Below are 24,606 nucleotides of genomic sequence, written 5' to 3' on the forward strand. Positions count from 1 at the left end.
CTTTCAGGGAGTTTCTTGTCCACCCTTATTATTTTTTGGCTTTATTTGTGCATTGAGGACACTGCACTCTTTTAAGTGTGGGGTGGGGGACTCTCTTTGGATTATTATTAGTAGTATTTTAGTAAAAATATTACTCTCTCTATTCTAATTTGTGTGAACCTGTTTGACTAGGCACGAAGTTAAAGAAAAAATAAAGACTTTTGGAATTTGTGGTCCTAAACAAGTCAAAAAGTGGCCCAGAGTATTTATGTGGTTATAAAAGATTCTCATTAAGGGTAAAATTGGAAGTTTAAGCTAAATTGTTTCCAAATTTGGAAAGGGGTCTTCTTTTTGGAATGGACCAAAACGGAAATAAGTTCACATAAACTGGAACAACTTTTTATTTTAGCTTCTTATTTTTATTTTTGTAGTAGTGCAATATCTTAGTATTAGTTTTAGTAGCTTATTAAAAAAATCAAAAAATATATATGAACAACTGAAAATCGAAAAAAATTGAAAAATAATTTGAACTTTTCCCGACGATGGATCTTCTAGGCAGTTTTCTTGAGGGATTAAAAGTGTCTATGATGCCTTTATAGATTGGAGCATGTATGTTCACTTTGCACTTAATGCTTAATATCTTGTGGCTCCTCACTTGCATTGTTTGAAAGTCGGAATGAGACCATCCTTAGTGAATCATGTGCCATGTGTGTGATGAGATTTTTTGTGTAGTCCATGGATTGTAGTTGAGTATAGAACTTGCCCTTGAAGCGGCATTTTAGGTAATGCTCGGTTTGAAAAATAATTTTATGCTTTCTTTGGTTCTTTTGAGCTTGAATGTTTACCACAAATAAAATCTATCCCTACCCACCCAAAAACCTAATAGTAGTATTTACTTAATTTCACGATACAGCATAAGACGAAGAGTTTGACACTCTTTATTTGTTACTAGTAATCGCTGTGAAGTCGCTCGGTCAAGGATGAAATTGATGGCATATGAGCTCCAAAAGCCTCTCCATAAGCGCTCAAGCAAAAAAGCGCGGAGAAGGATTGACATAGAGCTAATACAGTTTTCTTATGCAGAAGTCACCATTAGTATATGACGTTGTTGCTGCATTTCCATCAAATGGATGTCGAACCTCGGTCCTGCTACTGTCCTGTATATGTAGAGTTTGTCGACGGGGCAACTTTCTGGTCTTGTATCTGGATGACTCCTCTCAACATTAACCCATGGCAACTTCTGAGCTATCATCTTACATGCTCCATAACTTAGTGAACAAGAAAACATCCAAATATATTGCATTGTCTCAAAGACATGAATGTATGGTGGCAGTGGCGGAGGCAGGATTAATCCTAAGGAGGCTAGTGGGAATAAGGTTTTGAATCCCCTTGACCACTAAGTTATGCTTTTGGGCTGTGTCAAGGGGATTCAAAACAGATTATGCCTTATATATACAATGTAATTTTTCGGATTCGGGTGAACACCCTTCCACCCCCTAAATCCGCCACTGGGCATGGCATCCCAAAACCTGCTAAAGCCTTCGAGTTGGTAGCCGTCTTCAAAAGCATTACTCGCATTTACATGAACTTCCGAAGGATCAGCCTGTATGTCAGCAAGTTAGGCCCCAGTACCAAATTCAACCAGCAGGGAAGCGTGGAGAAGAATGTTTGGAAGTTTCGGAATAGTCCACAAAAGGGTGGATATGATCATTACAACATCAAGATCCAACATGATTAGTCCAGATAGCATTTCTCAGAACACTAAGCATATGCATCAGGGTTTTGAAAGTTGATATGCTTATGATACCAGCACCTCCAATACAGAAGTTGCCCACCTTTTGTTTCACTTCTTGCCATCCTCCAAATCCACTTCCTAAAGCATTATCCGAGTGAATATTATCCCATCATTGCGGAGAGTTAGCAATCCCATGTATGTTTCTGGACTAGAGGAGTAACATGATATGCAGACAATTCAAGCCAGGCCGAAGAAGAAAAAAGAGTATCCAAGAACAACAATTTGAAAAGAACTTAACTTTGGAATACATAACTAGAGTACCTTTCTGTTTATCATAAGCATACAAAATGAAAAAAAAAAGTGGGGAAATTAGACAAAAGTCCAATAGTAATAATTGATATCAATACAAATCCATCACTTATTCACCACTCAACAGAGTATAAGAAAAGGAGGGAAATAGCAGGGAGACTGCATTAGCCTCTAAATATTAAAGCTGGATGTATTCCTTACATGTGTTCTGCAAAAGAAAATTACACTAGTCAATTTTCGCCATATAAAATGAAATAAAGGAGGTAAGAAATTCATCTGTACTCACATATTTTCCCTTGGCAAGACCACTCAAGACTCATTAGGGACCTGTAAATAACAGACCTGAAGCTTGTCTTCTCCCGTCATATCTTCAATATATTGCTTAATCTTCAGAGCAGATTCTTCAAGTTGAGGGCTCCTCCACAGTTCGATAATTTTTAATGAATAAATATCCCCGAAACTAGGCGGAATCTTCTCAAGCTTACGACAGTCCCACAATTGTAATTTCTCAAGCACAAGAAAGGATTCCTCTCTGACCTCCCACTTAGCAAGAGTCACTAGCTGCAATGTCAAACATTTGAGATTCTGGAAGGTATCATCCTCCCCCATGTTCCATTCTCCCCCCTCGATGATTGCGTTTTCAAGGTGTTAATTTACACTTTTGTCAAATATTGTATATTCACAGTCTCTTCCCACTGTTACTTTAGCCAATGGATGTCAAACTAAGGCAAAAGGAGTTGGACAAGCTAATCCCTTGTCTTCTATCACCCTAGATTCCGTTCTTTATGTCCCTGGCTGTCCTTTTAGTCTTGCATCTGTTAGTCGTTTGACTCGTGCCCTCCATTGTGGTATATATTTTATTGACGATTCTTTTATTATGCAGGACCGCAGTACGGGACAGACAATTGGTACAGGACGTGAATCAGAAGGCCTTTACTACCTTAACTCACTCAGTCCTTCCACAACATGTCTAGTTACAGATCCTCCAGATCTAATCCACAGACGTTTAGGACATCCGAGTTTATCCAAACTTCAGAAGATGGTGCCTAGTTTATCTAGTTTGTCTACATTAGATTGTGAGTCGTGTCAACTTGGGAAACATACCCGAGCCTCCTTTTCGCGTAGTGTTGAGAGTCATGCAGAGTCTGTCTTCTCCTTAGTTCATTCTGATATATGGGGTCCTAGTAGAGTCAGTTCGTTATTGGAATTTCGTTACTTTGTCAGTTTCATTGATGATTATTCAAGATGTACTTGGCTTTTCTTAATGAAAGATCGTTCTGAGTTATTTTCTATATTCCAGAGTTTCTGTGCTGAAATCAAAAACTAATTTGGTGTTTCTATTCGCATTTTTCGCATTGATAATGCCTTAGAATATTTATCTTCTCAATTTCAGCAATTTATGACTTCTCAAGGAATTATTCATCAGACATCTTGTCCTTATACCCCTCAGCAAAATGGGGTTGCTGAGAGAAAGAATAGGCACCTTATTGAGACTGCGCGCACACTTCTAATTGAATCTCGTGTTCCGTTGCGTTTTTGGGGCGATGCAGTTCTCACAGCTTGTTATTTGATTAATCGGATGCCTTCATCTCCCATCAAGAATCAGATTCCGCATTCAGTATTGTTTCCCCAGTCACCCTTGTACTCTCTTCCACCTCGTGTTTTTGGGAGCACGTGTTTTGTTCATAACTTAGCCCCTGGGAAAGATAAGTTAGCTCCCCGTGCTCTCAAGTGTGTCTTCCTTGGTTATTCTCGTGTTCAGAAGGGATATCGTTGTTATTCTCCAGACCTTCGTAGGTACCTTATGTCAGCTGACGTCACATTTTTTGAGTCTAAACCTTTCTTTACCTCTGCTGACCACCATGATATATCTGAGGTCTTACCTATACCGACCTTTGAGGAGTTCACTATAGCTCCTCCTCCACCTTCGACCACAGAGGAGTCTAGTGTTGTTCCCCCTAGTTCCCCGGCCACAGGAACACCACTCTTGACTTATCATCGTCGTTTGCGTCCTCCATCAGGCCCAACTGGTTCTCGTCCTGCACCTGACCCTGCTCCTGCTGCGGACCCTGCTCCTAGTACACCGATTGCACTTCGGAAAGGTATACGGACCACACTTAACCCTAATCCTCATTATGTCGGTTTGAGCTATCATCGTCTGTCATCTCCCCATTATGCTTTTATATCTTCTTTGTCCTCGGTTTCCATCCCTAAGTCTACAGGTGAAGCGTTGTCTCATCCAGGATGGCGACAGGCTATGAGTGACGAGATGTCTGCTTTACATACAAGTGGTACTTGGGAGCTTGTTCCTCTTCCCTCAGGTAAATCTACTGTTGGTTGTCGTTGGGTTTATGCAGTCAAAGTTGGTCCCGATGGACAGATTGATCGACTTAAGGCCCGTCTTGTTGCCAAAGGATATACTCAGATATTTGGGCTCGATTACAGTGATACCTTCTCTCCCGTGGCTAAAGTGGCTTCAGTCCGCCTTTTTCTATCCATGGCTGCGGTTCGTCATTGGCCCCTCTATCAGCTGGACATTAAAAATGCCTTTCTTCACGGTGATCTTGAGGATGAGGTTTATATGGAGCAACCACCTGGTTTTGTTGCTCAGGGGAGTCTCGTGGCCTTGTATGTCGCTTGCGTCGGTCACTTTATGGTCTAAAGCAGTCTCCTCGAGCCTGGTTTGGTAAGTTCAGCGCGGTTATCCAGGAGTTTGGCATGATTCGTAGTGAAGCGGATCACTCTGTGTTTTATCGGCACTCTGCTTCAAGTCTCTGTATTTATCTGGTAGTCTATGTTGATGATATTGTTATTACTGGCAATGATCAGGATGGTATTACCAATCTGAAGCAGCATCTCTTCCAGCACTTCCAAACTAAGGATCTAGGCAGATTGAAGTACTTTCTGGGTATTGAGGTTGCCCAGTCTAGCTCAGGTATTGTTATTTCTCAAAGAAAATATGCTTTAGACATTCTTGAGGAGACGGGGATGATAGGTTGCAGACCTGTTGACACTCTGATGGATCCGAATTCTAAACTTATGCCAGGACAGGGGGAGCCGCTTAGCGATCCTGCAAGCTATAGGCGGCTGGTTGGAAAATTAAATTATCTCACAGTAACTAAACCCGACATTTCCTATCCTATGAGTGTTGTAAGTCAGTTTATGAGTTCTCCCTGTGATAGTCATTGGGATGTAGTTGTCCGCATTATTCGATATATAAAATCGGCTCCAGGCAAAGGGTTACTCTTTGAGGATCGAGGTCATGAGCAGATCATTGGATACTCAGATGCTGATTGGGCAGGATCACCTTCTGATAGACGTTCTACGTCTGGATATTGTGTTTTAGTAGGAGGAAATTTGGTGTCCTGGAAGAGCAAGAAACAGAATGTAGTTGCTCGGTCTAGTGCAGAAGCAGAATATCGAGCAATGGCTATGGCAACATGTGAGCTAGTTTGGACCAAACAACTGCTCAAGGAGTTGAAATTTGGTGAAATCAGTCGGATGGAACTTGTGTGCGATAATCAAGCTGCCCTTCATATTGCATCAAATCCGGTGTTCCATGAGAGAACTAAACATATTGAGATTGATTGTCACTTCGTCAGAGAAAAGATACTTTCAGGAGAGATTGCTACAAAGTTTGTAAGGTCAAATGATCAACTTGCAGATATTTTTACCAAGTCTCTCACTGGTCCTCGTATTAGTTATATATGTAACAAGCTCGGTACATATGATTTGTATGCACCGGCTTGAGGGGGAGTGTTAATTTACAGCATGTATATAGTGGAGTATTGTCCCACATTGGTAGAGGAGTAGTATGTCCTTGTATAGTATAGCTATAAATAAGGCTCTTGTGTTGTATTATTCATTCATTCAATATATCAATAACATATATTCTCCCGTGCCTTCTCACACAAGGTTCAGCACTTTAAGGTTGGGCAGTCTTGCTATTGTTGATAGTGAATCGGATGTCAAAGGAAACTTACGCAAACACAATATTTTCAAACTCGAAGGGAAGTGAAAATCCCACAGCCGATTTGTCGCTACAGAGGGCGCACTATCATTTGTATTTGAACTTTCAGAAGTTACTATGACCTTTTCTAGTTCATTTAGGAAGTTCAATTTTGGGAACCAATATCTTTCTGTTGAACAATCCCATGATTCCTTGAGATTAAAACGAAGCTCTTGAAGAATGGGAAATCTTTTGAAGATATCCTCTGTGTCTTTCGAATAGGAAAGCTTGAGTCCCAGTACTAATCTCACGTTCTCTAACTTTGAGTCCTCTGCTATCAATATTGGTTCATCTGTATCCAAATTAAAGAAAGAACAATTATATATCACCAGCACTCGCAACTTTACAAGATTCCAAATTGTCGGTAGTAGTACCAACGGCGGTCCATCGTTATTCACCCACAGAGTTTCCAGATTCAAGAGATTTGAAAAAGACGAAGGGAGAGATTTAACTTCTGTCCGAATGTTTAGGTACCTCAAATGAACCAATGTACATATTTCATTCAGCAAAGAATCATTCACCTTGATAAAAGAGACGTACAGTATCAACACTCTAAGAAGCCTCAAGTGTCTTAGGTGACATATATCATAAAGACGGTTGTCCATCTCATGTCCATATATCTCCAAAGAATAGAGGTGTTTACCAGAATACCTTTTCTTTTTTGAATCGAACAAGACAAAATTGTTATGTCCAAAGTGCTCCTTATTATATATAATTGTCATGTGACGTGGCATCAAATCTGAAGAAGATGATGATGGAGCATTTGAACTTATGAAGTCAAACAACTTTTCCTCTCTTGCTTTTATGGAACAAAAGTCATGCACAAGATCATGAATTCGGCAAGTTTGGTACTTACCTATTTCATTGAAAGAAATAACCAAGCTACTGGAAATTAAATTATCCAAATAAACCTCCACCACTTCTTCCACACTCTTCATCTCTATCTGTCTCAAATATCCTTCGGCAGGCCATAAAATTTTCAAATGATCGACTCGAATTTCTGCGTCCTTCGGATAACATGCAAGGTGAATCAAGCACGGCTTTAGGTGATCTGGTAAATGGTCATAACTTAATTCTATAACCTTCATCACTTCCACTTCATTCTGGAAAATAAAGGAATTCAAACTATTTAGAACTTCAAGCCAAACAGACTTTTTCTTTTCCTTACCAGCAATGACTCCAGCGATCAGATCAACCACCAAAGGAAGCCCTTTACAGTTTTGGACTATTCTTTTACCAACATCCAATAGTTCATCAGGGAAACTTTCTTTTCCAAAGACCCTTTTCTGTATTAACTCCAAACCTTCTTCTGGTCTTAGCAACCGAAGGTCGAGAGGATTACTGCGGCGTTGTGCATGCAAAGCCACTTTCTTTTCTCGAGTCGTCAAAATAATTCTACTTCCTTTATCAACTTCAGGAAAAGGTCTTGTCAACTCATCCCATGTTGTATTATCCCACAAGTCATCTAAGACAATAAGGTACCTCTTCCCAAATAGTTGTTTCCGTAGCTCATCAGCAACATCAATATTATCACTGAATTTCAAAGCTGAGCTAGTAACTTGATTAAAAATGTTCTCTAACAACTTCTTCTCATCATATTTTTGATCGACTGTACACCATGCACGGATGTCAAAATGGTTAGAAACTGACTTATCATTATAAACTTTGTACGCCAAAGTAGTTTTACCCGAACCCGGCATGCCAGTGATCAAAATGACATCTAGCATTTTTGGTCCACCAGTGAGATTCCTAATTATCCAGTCTGTCTCCTCTTCAAAACCTACGATTATTTGCTCAGCTGATGATGACGTGCTTTCAACTGGCTTGTTGGGAGAGTTTACAACAATGAGGCTCGTGTTCTAGACTTTTTTTTTGATAAGATTGATCTTTTCTATGGCAAAGGGAAGTGAGAAAATAAGATGTAAGAGACCATTATCTCGTACAATAATTGAATCAATGACATCTTTTGCCTCATATGCCAAATCTAAAACATGTGCCCAGAGATCTTTATACAATTTTTGTTCAATATTCACGAAGATAGATCTTATGAATTCTAGATCTTCTTTCACCCGTCCAATTTCTTCCTTTATCAAAACAATTGAATAAGAATTGGAATTGAGCAAATCATTTAAGTGTTTAAGGAGAAGATGCATGAAGAGGGATCCATCACTCATGGGGAAGCAGAGTTGAGACAAGTCTGGGGCTTTTAAGTAAATATGTTTGAGATCTCCTTTCACGAGTTCAATAGTTTCCATCAAGTCCAAGGTTGCATGGTTTTTTCCATTGGTACTCTCTTCATTTCTAGAATTCTCTTCTAAGTCGTGAACAAGAGTTGATACCTCCATGATAAGTTCTCCAACATGTGCCAAGAGATCAAATAATTTATCATGATGAATAAACTCCTTCGGCATATCGGTAAGAACGATTAATAGGAACTCTATCATGACATGCATGTCTCGAGTCCTTGAAGTGCTAGCAGTAATAACATTTACCATGTGGTCTTGTAGATGAATCAGATATCCTCTAAGAATGTCTGGAGAGGTTTCTAAGAGCTGCTGAATGAAGCGTCCAACTTCTGCTGACGTTGAAGCTTTCAAATTTGTAAAACATATGTGCATAACCTCCAACTGAGTTAGAATAATCTCCACGAATAGATGTGCTAGCTTGAAGAGTCGAGAGTGTCCACCAATTCGATTATGCCATAGGAAGAGTCCTACTCTTTCACCCATTAGTTGAAACTGAGGTAAGGCATATTCAACAATCTCATGTCCAACGCAACCATTCACTATCAACTTGTGGAAATCTCTTATGTTGCCACATACATTCTGAAGAATCTCATATTCGGTCATGAATAGAGAAAGTTGTTCAGCACGATACTTGGAAAGATGATGGAGATTCAGGAGGAGGAAGTCCAGCTCCAATTTCAGCTTTTCAGTTAGATCCACGTCAACAACTTTTTGATTTTTTTCATTCTTTAAGCTCTCTATGAAATCGAGAACATTGAGAGTGTCCTTGCGAAGGGTAGAAAATGACACCTGCCAAAAGACCAAACATTATCAAATTCTCACAAAGAAAGACAGTTAATTCTCTATATATTATGTTCTTAGAGTTTGAGCAACTGGTCATGTATCCAAAATAAGCATGTCAAGAAAATGGTTTACTATGCATATGTTCAACTGCATTAAAAGAATATATTCAACTGGTGTTTTTTTCCCCTGAAATTACTGGATTATGCACTAAAAGGGGGATGGACGACTTAATGAAGAACTTTTCTAACCATTTGTCCGAGGAGAGATGAATAGAGGTAACTGTCAAACATATAAACACAACCTCTTGAAAACTATAACTTACCAGGATTGATAAGCTTTATAATGTTTAGTTGTTTCTGCTTTATTCTTACAACAAGAAGTTTATAATTATGTCAATAAGTTCCTATTGTTTGTCATAAAATAGTGAATGCACATGTCTCTGACAACAAAAACTTGCTCGTACTCGGTATTTATACCAAATCATACTAACTTATAATGGTTAAGCGATTTAATAACGTAAGAATATATATTAAGTGAAAGAAATTTATGTGCAGACACATGACATCCATTTGTTGGTTTAGTATATAAAGTAGCAATTAATCGGAAAGAAATAAAATAAAACAACAAGAAACAAAATTTATCCGATTCATGATATTAAGAGAAAAAGTAGTATGTATGTCACGGATTTCAATTTCTTCAACCATAGGTTCCATTGATGAAGTATGAGGTGATAAAACAGAAGTAGAGGCGATTAAGCGAAGGAGGGAATAATCACAACATACTTCACGGGTTTCAGTGTCTTCAACCGCAGGTTCCTTTGCTGAAACAGGAGGAGTAAGTTTCTGCAAATAAACACCAATAGCATCAAGGTACGCTCCACAACGCCCGTGAAATCCCACAATAGCTCCACCTTCTCTCATCACAAGTGAAAATGGAGTTCCACCTGCCTCAGACCCAAATGGTCCATAATTCTTTGCATTAGTTATAAAACATAGAGATTTTATAACCGAATGGCTACCGCAACGTCCAAATGTCCCCTTGATGCCTGTTAAATATTCCAATGGAGTTGCCTCAATAACAACCTGAGATTATTGCAAATCACATATCGGTTAAATAAGTAGCAGAGTCGGAAATTTTGACAAGAATTCAAAAAAGTGCAAGAATGTCATATTAGGATTCGAGATCTGTGACCTAAAGAAAATGTCGACACTTAGTTGAATCCTCTCAATGCAAAGGAATCGGCAAAGTTAAATATGAAGCAACATGTGCATACATATCTTTGACTTGAAAGATGCTTTTATAACTATAAAGTTTATATTGTGTACACTGAAAATGGTGCAAAATGTTGCTACGAATGGCAAGTTAAGTTGACCTATAACATGTGATATTTCATATCAAGAGCCTTATAAGGTAACTTGAAGGTTGTAAGATAAATGAATAACGTGTTGTAACTGGTTCAATTGTCTTGATTATTAATTGTTATTGCTATGGCATGACACAAATTTAACTTGAGAAGAACGTGCCAACCATGAGAAATAAATATGTCAACCATAATCTTTTTGGACTTACCTTGTCTCTTCGACCTCCATCCGCACCAAACTTTGGTGAGTCTATGGTAGTACCTTGTTCAGTAACGGTTCTGAACATGATGGAGTCTATACAATCTCCATGAGCAATCAATATTTCTTTAATGGGACTTTTCAGCATGTAATTCCATTCTGATCCACCAGTGCCTCCCCATGGCTCCACCAATATCGAGTCTGCTTGATCGTAACTCACTTGATTTCCCTTCTCGTACATAACAAATCAATGACTCCATTATCAAATTTTAGCCCTATATTGGTAGTATTATTTTGCAGTGGAAAAAAAAAAGAATGAATATAGATACAGTCATGTAAAAGAAAAGAAGGCAAGGTACCATTGTTGGCGATATGCTTTGATTTTTTGTTATTTTCCCTTTCTCTTAATATTTCTTATGATCATCTGATCCTGATCATTCTTTTTTTTTTGTTTAAGTTACTCATTCTATATAAGGAGTTAGAAGAGTAACATAAGTCATTAGCTTTAAGAAAGGGATCTGTCCTTGTGTGTAACTATGAGGTGAAGTAAAGGAAATAGAGGTGAATAAGCAGAGGACGAAATAATCACAACATATGTGAGAACTAGTTAATTTATCCGCCTTTGCTCAGTCACAAAAAATTACCAGAGTGATCATTTTATAAATTAGTCCATAAATAAAAAGGAGAAATATGGCAAATACTTAAACTAATTTTTCATCTATAAAAATTATATCTGACTATTAATAAAACTTAAAAATATCATAAAACAATAACGCTCTTCTTCTTGGAATATGTTACAACTTTTTATCTTTTTAAATCTAGCATTTAATCACGCCGTGTCTCTCCGTTTTCATTTCTCTATTTCCTTATTGCCCACTGAACACTAAGATTCAAAGGTTAGAGGATCAATTTAGGGACAGGAAAAGAGGCATAACCTCAAAAATTAACATATTGGAACCAAAAAGAAAGATGATAAAGGATCATTGACACATGGCATCTAATCATATGACAGGTTGTTTAAAATTATTGCATAATGTGCGAAAAATATATAGATGTCCTGGTACTTCGCCTGATGGAAGTAATGTTGTAGCCACCAACGAGGGTTTAACAAAACTTGTAGGAAATTTGGTTTTGAAAAATATTCCTGATGTGTCCGGCTTAACGTGCAATTTGATATCTATGTCGCAATTGATGGGTCAATCATATTGTTTTCCTGCGCATTAAGCTTTTATGTGTTATACATGACATTACCTCGATGTTGATTGGAGCGTGTGAACGAAGAGATGGACTCTACTATTTTTAGAACAAGTCAAGGGTGTGTGCGCTGAAGATAGTTAGTGTTGACTTGTTGGATCTTTGGTACAAGCATTTGGGACATCCTTCTCTACAAGTGACCAAATTTATTTTTGTTATAGATTTTCAGAAAAATGTTAACGTTTTGAATAAGAGTTGTGATGTGTGTCATCGGGCAAAACAAAAGAGAGAAAAATTTCCTTTGAGTAATGTTATAGTTTCTAGCATTTGTGAATTAATTCATTGTGATTTAGGTAGATTGATATATTTTTCGGGTTTTCCAGAAAGTCCAATGGAATTTTCTTGAGCCACCATAAATATGCCTTGGAAATTACCTCAGAGGTTGGATTATTGGTTTCTAAGCATGTGGGAGTGCCTTTAGAGCAAAATCAATGACTAGCGTCGGCAGAAGGACGAGTTTTTGATGACTCGGAACGTTATCGTCATTTGGTAGGACGACTCATCTATCTTTGCTTCACACGGCTAGATTTGTCCTATTGCATTTACGTTTTATCCCAGTTCATGCAACAACCGAAAGAAGAGCATTGGCAAGTAGCGTTGTGGGTTTTACTCTACTTGAAGGGGAATCCAGGACAAGGCATTTTGTTTAGTAAATTTGATTTGCGTCTCTATGGATGGTGTGACTCTGATTGGACATGTTGTCCTTTGACTCATTGCTCACTCACAGGTTGGTTTGTCTCTTTAGGTGACTCACCGATATTTTGGAAATCTAAGAAGCAGCATAACGTGTCTCGATCATCGGTAGAAGCCGAATATCATTCTATAACGATGACGATTTGTGAGCTGAAATGGCTAAATGAAATTGTCTAGTCAAGGAGTGACTTGCAATTCTCCTATTTGTCTTCTTTGTGACAGTCAAGCAGCATTGCACACATCCAAGAATTCAGTCTTTCATGAAAGAACCAAACATATTGAAGTGGATTGTTATTTTATTCGTGCCGAGATAGTAAATGAAAACATTTGTACCAGCTTTGTGTCTTCACATGAGCAGTTGGCAGATTCTTTACGAAGGCATTGGAAAAATCTTAATATGTTTCTCTCTTATGCAAGTTGGGCATTTGTAATCCACATGTGCCAACTTGAGGGAGGGTATTAGGCGTGTATATATTGTATACATTTTATGAAGGTGGAGCATCAGTCGTCCACAATGTAACTAGAGGTGAAGCACATGTGGTCCATAGTGACCTAGTTGATCTCCATATATGTTTAGGACTAAATATTTTCATATTTGTTAGGACTAGGATTTACTATTTGTATATATATTCTTATTACTCAATAGAAGAAGGCAAGATTTTTCTCTTCCTCTCTGACCGAAACTCGGTCCATATTTTGGCAACAGCCATTAAAAAACATTAAAGCTTTAAATTTGAAAATTAAATTTTACAGTATTGTTATTTGTTTAGATTTGTTGTTGTTGCCAACGATTGGGAATATCTTTTGGAGTTTATATCTGAATTTTGAGGGAGTTTGGTGAAGATTCGAATTGATTTTGGTTAGAATTTTAGGTTGAAACTCGAAGAAGAAATAAATAAATTGTATATATTTTGTATGTCGGATGTACAAACGACATACAATATATACAACTAACATAATTTTATACAAATTGTAAATAAGTTGTATGTATATATAGTTTTTTACCGCATTGTGTACAACAAAATGTTATATTCAAATTGTATATAAATGTAGCTTTTGATTGAAATTAATGTTGAGAGTCCCATTATCATCAATTCAAAGGCTTCATCTTACGAGAATTCTTAAAAATAATTGTTGGTTGGTGCATGGTATGCTTATTTATTACTACTATTAGGGGTGTCAAATGAGCGGGTTGGGTCGATTTTGGGCGGGTCAAAACAGGTTGAGTCAATAATTGGGCATGTCAAATAACCTGCCCAAAGGTGTGTGACAAGAAGGAAGGGAGCTCGGCTAGGGGGGGTGGGGAAAAGGGAGATATTGTTACTTATGGAAGTTAAGATTCTTTCATGGAATGTGAGGGGGATAAATGACCCAAGCAAAAAGGCCATCATCAAAGTGGGAGTTAGAGAGGGGTGCTAACCTAGTTTGTTTTCAGGAGACAAAAATGGAAGTTTTGTCGGATGTGATTGTGAGGAGTGTCTGGGGAGGTAGTTGGGTAAAATATGAATGGGTCCCAGCAGTGGTAAGTGTTAGGGGCATTCTTCTAATGTGGTATGATAGAAGATTGGAGGTAAAGGAGATTAAGAAGGGAGTTTTTTCTTTAGCAGCTTTTGTCAAATATAGAGTGAGTGGGGTGGAGTGGGGATTTGGGGGAGTGTACGGACCGGTAGGAGAAGGGTCCAAAGAGTCTTCCTGGGAGGAACTGGCCATTGTGATGGGGGAATGGGACATTCCATAGGTTCTAGGGGGAGACTTTAACACTATTAGATTCCCGAAAGAGAGATTAGGGTTTAGTCTGATTTCGAGGGCCATAGAGGAGTTTTCTGACTTTATCAATGATCACTTTCTCATTGACCTTCCTCTGTCAGGGGAAAGGTTTACTTGGGCCAGGGCGGAGGATTCCAACTCAAGGTCTAGACTTGATAGATTCATGATATCGCCCTCATGGGAAGAGCTGGTGCCGAATGTGCTACAGATTCCTTTACCTAGGCCGACTTCAGATCATTTGCCTATTTTGCTAGATGGATGCAGAGGGAGGGGGTGCGTGCTCCTTTCCAATTCGAGAACATGTGGTTGAAAGTGTCAGGATTCGGCGACAAGGTGAAAGAATGGTGGACAAGCTATGGGGTATCAGGGACACCTTCTTCCGTCTTTCGAAAAAACTTAAATTGCGCAAGGGAGATATTATTAGGTGGAATAAGGAGGTTTTTGGGAGGGTAGAGGTTAAAATGAGGGAGCTTATGCATGAATTGGGGGAATTAGAAAGAGGGGAAGGGGCGAGGAAGTTAGATGAATCTGAGAAAGCGAGATTGGGGGAGGTTAAGAGGGAAATAGTCGAGTTAGTAATAGCTCAGGAGACTAGTTGGCGGCAAAAATCGAGGGCGCTCTGGTTAAAGGAGGGGGATTCGAATACCAAGTTTTCCCACAGGGTGGCGGTTGCAAATCGAAGGAGAAACTTCATAGAGTCCTTAGTTGTGGATGGGGTGAGGATTGAGGGGGAAGAGAAGGTAAAAGGGGCGATAGTGGGGTTTTATGAAAACTTATACAAAGAGGAAGTTAGTTGGAGGCCGACTTTGAGGGGGATAGAGTTCAACCATATAGGGGAGGGAGACAGTGAGTGGCTAGAAAGGGCTTTCGAGGAGAAGGAGGTGCACGAGGCTATGTCGAGTTGTGCTGGTGAAAAGTCCCCCGGGCCTGATGGTTTCTCCTTGGCCTTCTTCCAGCTCTTTTGGGACACCATCAAGGGGGAGTTGATGGAAGCCATTGAATACTTCCATGTGAATGGTGTTTTCGAGAGAAGTATCAATACTTTTTTTATTACTATTGTGCCTAAGAAAGAAGGTGCATCTTGTATCAGAGACTACATGCCTATTAGTCTCGTGGGGAGCATTTACAAGATTATATCTAAAGTGCTTTCCAACAGACTTAAGAAGGTTCTTGGCGTGACTGTTTCGTCCTCCCAGAATGCGTTTGTGGAAGGTAGGCAGATCCTGGATGCTGCTTTGGTGGCAAATGAACTTGTAGACTCCAGAAGGAAAAATAAAGAGCCCAGCTTACTATGCAAGTTGGACCTTGAGAAGGCTTTCGACCATGTCAATTGGGAGTTCATGGACTTCATTATGATGCGAATGGGATTTGGGGCAAGATGGAGGGGATGGATCAAGTTCTACATTTCCTCAGTCAGATTCTCTGTTCTGGTAAATGGTAGCCCGTGTGGTTTCTTTAGCAGCTCCAGGGGTCTCAGGCAAGGTGACCCTCAATCCCCCATGCTTTTCATTCTAGTGATGGATGCTCTGAATAAAATGATGGATCGTGCGGCGGGCGGAGGCTTCTTGAGAGGATTCTCAGCTCCGATCAGGGTGCTCAGTGCCCGAAGAGTCTCTCATTTACTTTTTGCGGATGACACCCTGGTTTTCTGTGATGCCGATATGGATCAGTTGACCTACCTGAAGCAGGTCCTGCAGTGGTTTCAGATAGTATCAGGACTCAAAATCAACCTCGACAAGTGTGAGATTTTCCCGATGGGTGAGGTTGTTCATATTTATGCTTTGTCTTATGTTCTCAGATGTAAAGCAGTGTTGTGAAGAGCGTGAAGCGAGGAAAAGCGACAACCCCCATTTCACGAGAAGCGAGAAGCGAAGCGCTCGCTTTTTTTAAGTGAAGCGGAATTTAAAAAAAAAATTAAAATAAATACTGTTTTGAAGGAATGCTTTTAATTCTTCCTTCACATGCGACAAAACTTTAGGACCGACATTTGAATCACCATCGATTAGATGCGCTTTTTGACAATAGATTCCCCCATTTGAAACCTTATCACAAAAAAAGACATTTAATGGCAATCTTGTTGGTCTCGCTAACTCTTTCAGAGTAAGCCCAAGCCGGGTCTTTCCTATCTTCTTTTGGCGCCATTAAAAGAACAACTACATAACACATAAGAAAGGCAATAAGAACTAAGAATAAAGGATATAAAAAATTAGAGGAATTCTCTGTTAAAAACTAGAAAAATTAGGCAGAAAGAAACAATTCGCCAGCATTTCACCGCTTTTTGGACGTTTAGAAAGAAAAAAAAAGAAGAAGGAAAATCAGAAGTTCAGAACATACCTGTTGAAGTCTTGAAGTCTTGAACTTGAAGTTGAAGAAGAAGAACAGCCCTAGTTGATGCTTTGTGATTCTTTCAGAAATCAGAAGTAGATGAAGAAGAAGAAGTCGCTGCTGTTGGAAGTTGAAGAACCCTAGTCCCTGTTGTTGAAGAAGTCCGACCAGTGTTTAATCCAAAAAACTCGTTTTTAATAAAATAGGGTTGGGTATTTTAAAACAGAGAAGCGGACGCTTCTCCGCTTCGCTTCACTTTCCCCGCTTCTCGCTTTTTACAGAAAAGCGATCGCTTTTACTGATCTGAGTCGCTTCAACTTGTTGAAGCGCTGCCCTTCACGCTTCGCCTCGCTTCTCGCTTAAAGCGAGGAAGCAGGCGCTTTTTTAAACACTGATGTAAGGTGGGCTCCCTTCCAACTACTTACCTGGATCTCCCATTAGGCGCTTCGCATAAGGATACTACGGTTTGGAATCCAGTAATCGAAAGGGTTGAAAAAATATTAGCAGGCAGGCAGAAACAGTATTTGTCAAAAGGCGGTAAGGAAGTGCTTATTAAAAACACTTTATCGAGTATGCCCAGCTATTACTTGTCCCTGTTGCAAGCTCCGGTGAGCATCACAGAAAAACTGGAGCGGCTTCAAAGGAATTTTCTTTGGGATGCGGCGGATGGAACTAAAAAGTCTCATCTAGTGAATTGGCAGACAGTCACTTCCCCAAAGAAGTGGGGTGGACTTGGAGTAAAAGATCTTAGGGTATTCAACAGAGCTTTATTGGGGAAGTGGTTGTGGAGCTTCGGGGTAGAAGAGCATACTCTATGGAGGGAGGTCATAGTAGAAAAGTACGATTCCACGGGAGGGGGTTGGAGGACCAAGGCAATCACAACACCTTTCGGGGGTGGCATGTGGAGGAGCATCATGAAGAATTGGGAAGCATTCAGTGGCAACATCACTTACAGGGTGGGAGATGAAAGGAGAATCAGCTTTTGGAATCATAGGTGGTGTGGAGAGGATACTCTGAGGGTCTCCTTCCCCCACGTCTTCAGAGTTTCAAACCAGAAGGAACTGATGGTCCAACAGATTCGTAAGGAGCATGAAGGGGGTAGTATGAGACCTCTCATTTAGAAGGAACATGCAAGATTGGGAGATTGCGGAGCTCCAAGATTTGTTGACACTGATATATGGGCAAGACAGGCCCCAGCCATCTTGTGATTCTTGGAGATGGGGTTTGCGTGGCAATGGTTTGTTCACCGTAAAGTCCTTTTACCAGAGTATGTTGGTGAGAGAGGGGCCACTTTTCCATACTCCTCGATATGTATTCCTAGGGCGCCCACGAAGGTGTGCTTTTTTACATGGCTAGCAGCGAGAGGAGTGATCTTGACTGCTGAAAATCTTCGAAAGAGAGGAATTACACTTGTTAGTTGGTGCTACATGTGTAAAAGTTCAGGGGAAGAAGTTGATCATCTTTTGTTGCATTGCCCTGTGTCCTCGGCTTTGTGGAGGGCAATCCTGAATCTTTTTGGTGTTCAATGGGTGACGCCAAGCACTGTAAAAGAAATGTTATATAGCTGGGCCGGTTTCCGTAGAAGAAGAAAGCAAAAGGCGTGGAAGTTCGCCCCGTTAGCTCTCATGTGGATAGTTTGGGGGGAGAGAAATAGGAGAGCTTTTGAGGGGATTGAGTCTCTTTTTTCACATCTTAACAATAGTCTTTTATCTTTGATCGCTTTTTGGGGCACTCATTTAGCCCCAACTTGTATAGAAGATTGGGCGTCTTTTGTAGAGAATCATGTTCTGATGTAAATTCTCCACTTTTTGGTATACTTCATGTATACGGGAGTTCTCTCCCTTTTGATTAATACAATTTACCTTATCAAAAAAAAAGTTACTAAGGCTAAGATGGGCTAAAAATTGGGTCATAGCCCAACATGCCCAACCCTTATCAAGCTTTACTTAATATGTGTTATTTTCTTTGTGTGACTGTAAATTAATTCATTAAGGGTAAAGTAGAAATTTTAAAGATAAATTGTTTCTAAATAAAAAAAGATGACATTTTTTTATACAGATTAAAAAAGAAAGAGTCTCACCTAAAATGGGACGGTGAGAGTAACAAACTTTGGTCATAAAATTTAACGGGAACTATGAAGATTTAAGGGGAACTCATAGTTGGAAGTGCAATTTTAGAGTTTCTGCTATTTTGGTCTGTTTCTTGTGGCTAGTGTTGTATGTTGCGGTGTAATTTCTACTATGTTGTCCTATTTCTGATGGCAGTCTTTAGTATTGCAGTTTTTAAAATTTGCTAGCACTTACCAAGTATTTTTGCTTAATCAAAGTTGCGCTAAATCTAACGAATTTCTTAATTATTTAGACAGAGACCAAATATGCTCAATTTTGGCAAACATAAAGCAGCAAAACTATTCAGGAATATAAGCTTATAACCACTTCACAACTTTTCACCTCATGAATTAGCTTTTACGATCAAAGTCAGTCGAGTTCGTAATGAAGTAGTTCACAACCTTCACTGAATAAATTTTTGGATTTGAAGTTAGGTGGATATGTGATACTAAGTTAGGTGGAGAGATCGAAATTATAGAGGAATAAATTTTTGGATTTAAAGTTAGGTGGTGAGAATGCTGAAAACTAGGAGTGTGAATACAAAGAAACAGTAGAAAAAAATAAAGATAAAGAATGATAGATTGATAACAACGTAACATTGACACCAATGTATCTGCTCACTCTCTCTGCCAAAAAGTCAAAGTAGAAATAGTACTATTAAGACTTACAAAATTAAAAGTTGCAATTCAAAATAACTATGTACCAGTTTTTTAAACACTTCTTGTCTTATTTGCAGTCTTCTGTATCACTATGTAGCAGTTTTTACTGTCTTAGTAAATTAGTTTGTCATGTATTATTAAAGATTGGTTGTAATTCTCATTTAATTTGAGTACATCGTATATAAGTGCATGTCAAATTTGTTACGCTATTTATAGTTCATCTTCATCCTTCCACACATCTTTAGGATAACATAGTAAAGCAGTACTATGAATCTCTACGAGAATACTAATAATGGAAGTTATACTATAAGCATTATTCTGCTTTAAATTTGACGAAAGCATGTCATTTGCAGCATATGTTGGAGGCATCTACTGCATTTCTCTTGCATCTTTTATAAATACTATTTTCTGGTGTGTTGCACATGTAACACATATCAAGGAGTATAATATTTTTTAAACAATGTAAATATAATATTAAAACATGTGTGTGACGTGTAACATGAAATTTGAACACAAAAAATAATTATATATCGTCTATAACTATATTTTAACAATTATATTTAGTTACATTGGTACGATGAATGAGTTTAATCATGATATTACTGGATACAATCATGTGATATTATCATAGCTTAACTCATACTTCCTTTTAGACGATGTTCTTAGTGTATGTTTAATTCTGACGTTTCAATTAATCTGTTATCACCAGAAGTCTTGGCATCTATGTAATTTCTAATTCACCCTGTGTACTTGTATTTAACATATTATCCCGTGTGATTTATTGAAAAGTTTTTGTCAATAAGACATAAATTTATAAGTGCCTACAACATTAACAAAAATAGAATCAAATAAAATTCAATATTATTCCTTCAAGAATCATATTAAAGATTGACTAATGTTCCAGATTTAAAGATGTTTTCTAAAGCATAAGAATCATTGATTGGACAACATCAATTATTTCTACAAAGAATAATGTTGAGTAAAATAATGTCCCAAAAGATAAGCACCAATAAGAGGTATGTATAAAAAATATGAATCGCCAAGGAAAACTCATTATAAGTCTTATGCGCATTAATCGTACAATTATGATAAACTTTTCATGTAACTCCTACACATTTGAATACCATCTTCACATAAATTTATAAATAAATAATCATATATTTGGTGCTCTGTGTTTTTTTAGAATATGTAAAGATGACATAAAATATACGATAAATGAAATAGTAGTAGCCACTTCTCAAATCTTCAATTTTTTAATTTTTGTTATTCCGGTTTGTTGGTGGTGACTGGAGTAATGAAGAAAAGAAAAGAGAGAGTTTTTTTTATTTATAATGAAATCTAATGTGTCAAGCGAATGTGGTTCACTGCCCAACGAAAATTTGGTTGTGGTACTTTGGGTGAATTTATTTGACTTTAAAATAGTTCGGGGGAGGGGGGTAATAGAACCCCGCAAAGGTAGAGTGTGTAATTGAGAATCCGGCTATGGGTCAGGGGGGTACTTATGCATTTTTCCATGATTTTACTTGTAGATGAGTTTAGAAAAGAACTGAATTGGATTTTTTTCCACTTTTTTATTTCAAAGGCTCAATTATTTGTTCTCAACCTTATAGAAATTAATTTTTTTTAATGGATTCAAATTCCTTATATTAGCTTAGCCCAAATTTTAAATATTTAATTCTATTTATAATTTTATTCAATAAATTTTATTTTCAAAGAGTAAACCACCATTCTCTCTGTTTCCCTTGTATATCTTTATATATTTCTTGGTTATTTGTGCTAATTGTTTGGCGTAGTTTTCAAACATTATACAAAAAGGTTAATGAAGAAAAAGTATTATTCAGTAGGCAGAGTTCAAACATAATATGAAGAAGTTTCATAGTTAATATATCTAGTTCAAAAGTAAAATGGAAGGAGTTACAGCTATGTTACCTTGCTCAAATAAGAAAATAGTTTATAGAAGGTAAAATCTTAATTGATTAAGATCCAAAATGTTGAAGAAATTCATCAAGTACTTTTTGTTGGTCTTTATATCAACACAACAACAACAATATACACACTGAGGTCTGAGTAGGGTAGAATGTACGCAGACCTTACCCCTATATTGTGCAGGTAGAGAAATTGTTTCTATCCTGGACTCTTTAAAACATTTGTATGACATTAATATTTTACTTTGAGGATTTATTGGATAGCCATCCAAGTCAATATTAGTTTTAAAACATATGAATTGTATGACATACCGATAAGTTGTTTGCTTCCCCTTTGTCTCTTTCTCCTTCATTTTCTTTTCCTCTTTCCATGATTGTAATTTTCACTGGTCAATGCCAAAGTAACTTTTCTTTCCCTTCCTTTCAAGTTCACAGGACCTGATGTATAAAAGGTACATAAGACTTTAACAGGAGAAATAAGAGGGGGAAAAAACTGAAGAAAAAAGCATAAAAAGTCATAGCAGGAAACAATTTTGCAGATATAGCCACATATATAAAAAGTTATTGATCAAGGTCAAACATCAAATGTTCTTTACAGGAAAGTTATCCAACAAAGTTAATTTACAAAAGAAAAAAGGAGTTCATAAGATAAAGAAGAAAATACAAGACCCGAATATTCAAGAAAACAAAACCTATCACCACATAATTCTTCCCGAGTCCTGCTCATTTACCATTACTTTCTCAAACATAGCCAGATTCAATGCTTCTACTTTTCAGGGACGGATGTAGATCATAACTTATGGGTTCATTCAGATCCAATAGCTTTTGTTCAGATTTTGTATATGCTATAAAATATCCACTAAATAAATACAAAATGATATATTTCAATAACAACAACAACGACCAAGTAAAATCCCACTAGTGGGGTCTGGGGAGGGTAGTGTGTACGCAGACCTTACCCCTACCCCGAGGGAGTAGAGAGGCTGTTTCCGAAAGACCCTCGGCTCAAGAAGATGAAAAGAAACAATATTAGTATCACCAATAGAAACCATATGTAAAATAACATCATGGAAATGAGAAAGTAGATGCAAAGCAAACGCGATAGACACTCGACACTATGGTAAACAAAGGAGTAGTAAGACACATATTGCCACTAGCTGACATCGACAAAACCCTACCAGACTAGCCTCACAAAGGTACGAAGTAAGGGAGACTCAACTACCTCCTAACCTACAACCCTAATACTCGACCTCCACAACTTCCTATCAAGAGCCATGTCCTCGGAAATCTGTAGACTCGCCATGTCCTTCCTGATCACCTCTCCCCAATTCTTCTTAGGTCGTCCTCTGCCTCTTCTCATGCCCTCCAAAGCCAGCCTCTCCTCATTTCTACTACTTTCATCTTCTGGATATGTGAGTTCTTAACAGGCCAACACTCAACCCCATACATCATGGTCGGTCTAACCACCGTTTTGTAAAACTTACCTTTGAGTATCGGTGGCACTCTCTTATCACACAAGACTCCAGATGCTAACCTCCATTTCATCCACCCTACTCCAATACGGTATGTGACATCCTCGTCAATCTCCCCTCCCCTCTGGATAACCGACCCAAGGTACTTGAAATTTTTACTACTTGGTATGACATGTGATTCAAAGCCTCACTTCCACACCCACACCCCTAGGCTCAGTGTTGAACTTACACTCCAGGTATTCCGTCTTCGTCCTGCTCAGCTTGAAACCCTTAGACTCAAGGGCCTGTCTCCAGACCTCCAACCTCTCGTTAACACTGGTTCGCGACTCATCAATCAGAACTATGTCATCGGCGAATAACACACCATGGCACCTCCCCTTGAATATGGTGTGTTAACGCGTCCATCACCGGGGCAAATAAGAAGGGACTGAGCGCAGAACCTTGGTGTAACCCCATAACAACTGAAAACTGCTCAGAGTCGCCTCCTACCGTCCTAACCCGAGTCTTAGTCCCATCATACATGTCTCTAATTGCCCAAATGTAGGCAGCTGGCACGCCTTTTGCCTCTAAGCATCTCTAGAGAACTTCTCTAGGAACCTTGTCGTACGCTTTCTCGAGATCAATAAACACCATATATTTCGAACCCAGTAAATTAAATGGAATATGGTAGAATCCATAACTCCATCCCATAATGTTCAAATTCTAAATCCACCTCTGACGAAGGTAATAAGGGACCTAAATCTGTTGTGTAGATTTATGCAGTCTTAAGATTCTTAACTGGCTGGTAACAGAGAAAACTAGCAATAACAAAATAAGAGACCTTCAGCATAATCTTACCTTTTGGCCGCTTAAAGTTCAGCAAACCAAGATTAAGCTGTTATTAGAACCTCTTGTTTGAGAAATAATGTTGAACAGTGCTAACAAAGTAAACTATGGGATTCAGAAAGATTTGCGAGAGAAGTTGAAGTAATTGGCTAAAGAAGTACTTGAAAGGCCAGCGACAGAAAGAAGAATCAAATAGCTAGAGATTGACAATTCCAACATTATTAAAATACAAGTCATTGACTTCTGAACTTTTTTTTTAATACCATTGTCATCCTAGTCTTCTTAATCAATTGTGAAAATTATCTGCACGTCTCTTGGATCTTGACATCTGATCTGTAACCTAATATATATTAATGAGGTCAGCACAAGGCTGTTTTTAAATCAACCAGAATCAAGATAAATGGTTTCGGAGGTGTTGAAACAAATGAAAAATAAATTGCAAATTCTGTCGCTTTGTGTGAATGCCTTAAATGCTCATGAGTGGTACGACCAAAAAGAATTCTGTAAATATTTATAAGATGCAAATAGGAAAAAACGAATGCAATTACACATGCTATAGAAAATTAGATCCTTCACAAGTACTTATCTCTCGGACTCATTAAAGAGGGTGATGAATAAATAGAACTCATGAAGTCAGAAGTATATTCAAAGAAGCAATTCAAGAAAATTGTCAGATGCTTATTCCAAGAAGGAAGCAAAGTTAATGAAGTGAGTTCTGAAAGCATATATATGAAATAATTTTTATTTTATTTTTTTTGGGTTGGGGGGGGGAGTAAGCCATGGGATTCAGACAAAATTGTGAGAGAAGTTGAAATAGTTGGCAGAAGAAGTACTTGAAAGGCCACCAACAGACAGAATCAAATAACTAGAGCCTAGAAACTGACAATTCCAAGATAAAAATACAATCCATTGACTTCTGAAGTAAATTTTTTAATCAATTGATAAAAGTATCTCTTGT

General features: G+C 38.3%; 1 pseudogene; it reads right to left on the bottom strand.

Moving 5' to 3' along the window:
* Positions 1-1,995: 1,995 nt before the first annotated feature.
* LOC107809762 (putative disease resistance RPP13-like protein 3) lies at positions 1,996-23,900 on the bottom strand (annotated as a pseudogene).
* Positions 23,901-24,606: the final 706 nt, after the last annotated feature.

Source organism: Nicotiana tabacum, chromosome 17, assembly GCF_000715075.1.
Source record: "Nicotiana tabacum cultivar K326 chromosome 17, ASM71507v2, whole genome shotgun sequence".
Taxonomy (NCBI): Eukaryota; Viridiplantae; Streptophyta; class Magnoliopsida; order Solanales; family Solanaceae; genus Nicotiana; species Nicotiana tabacum.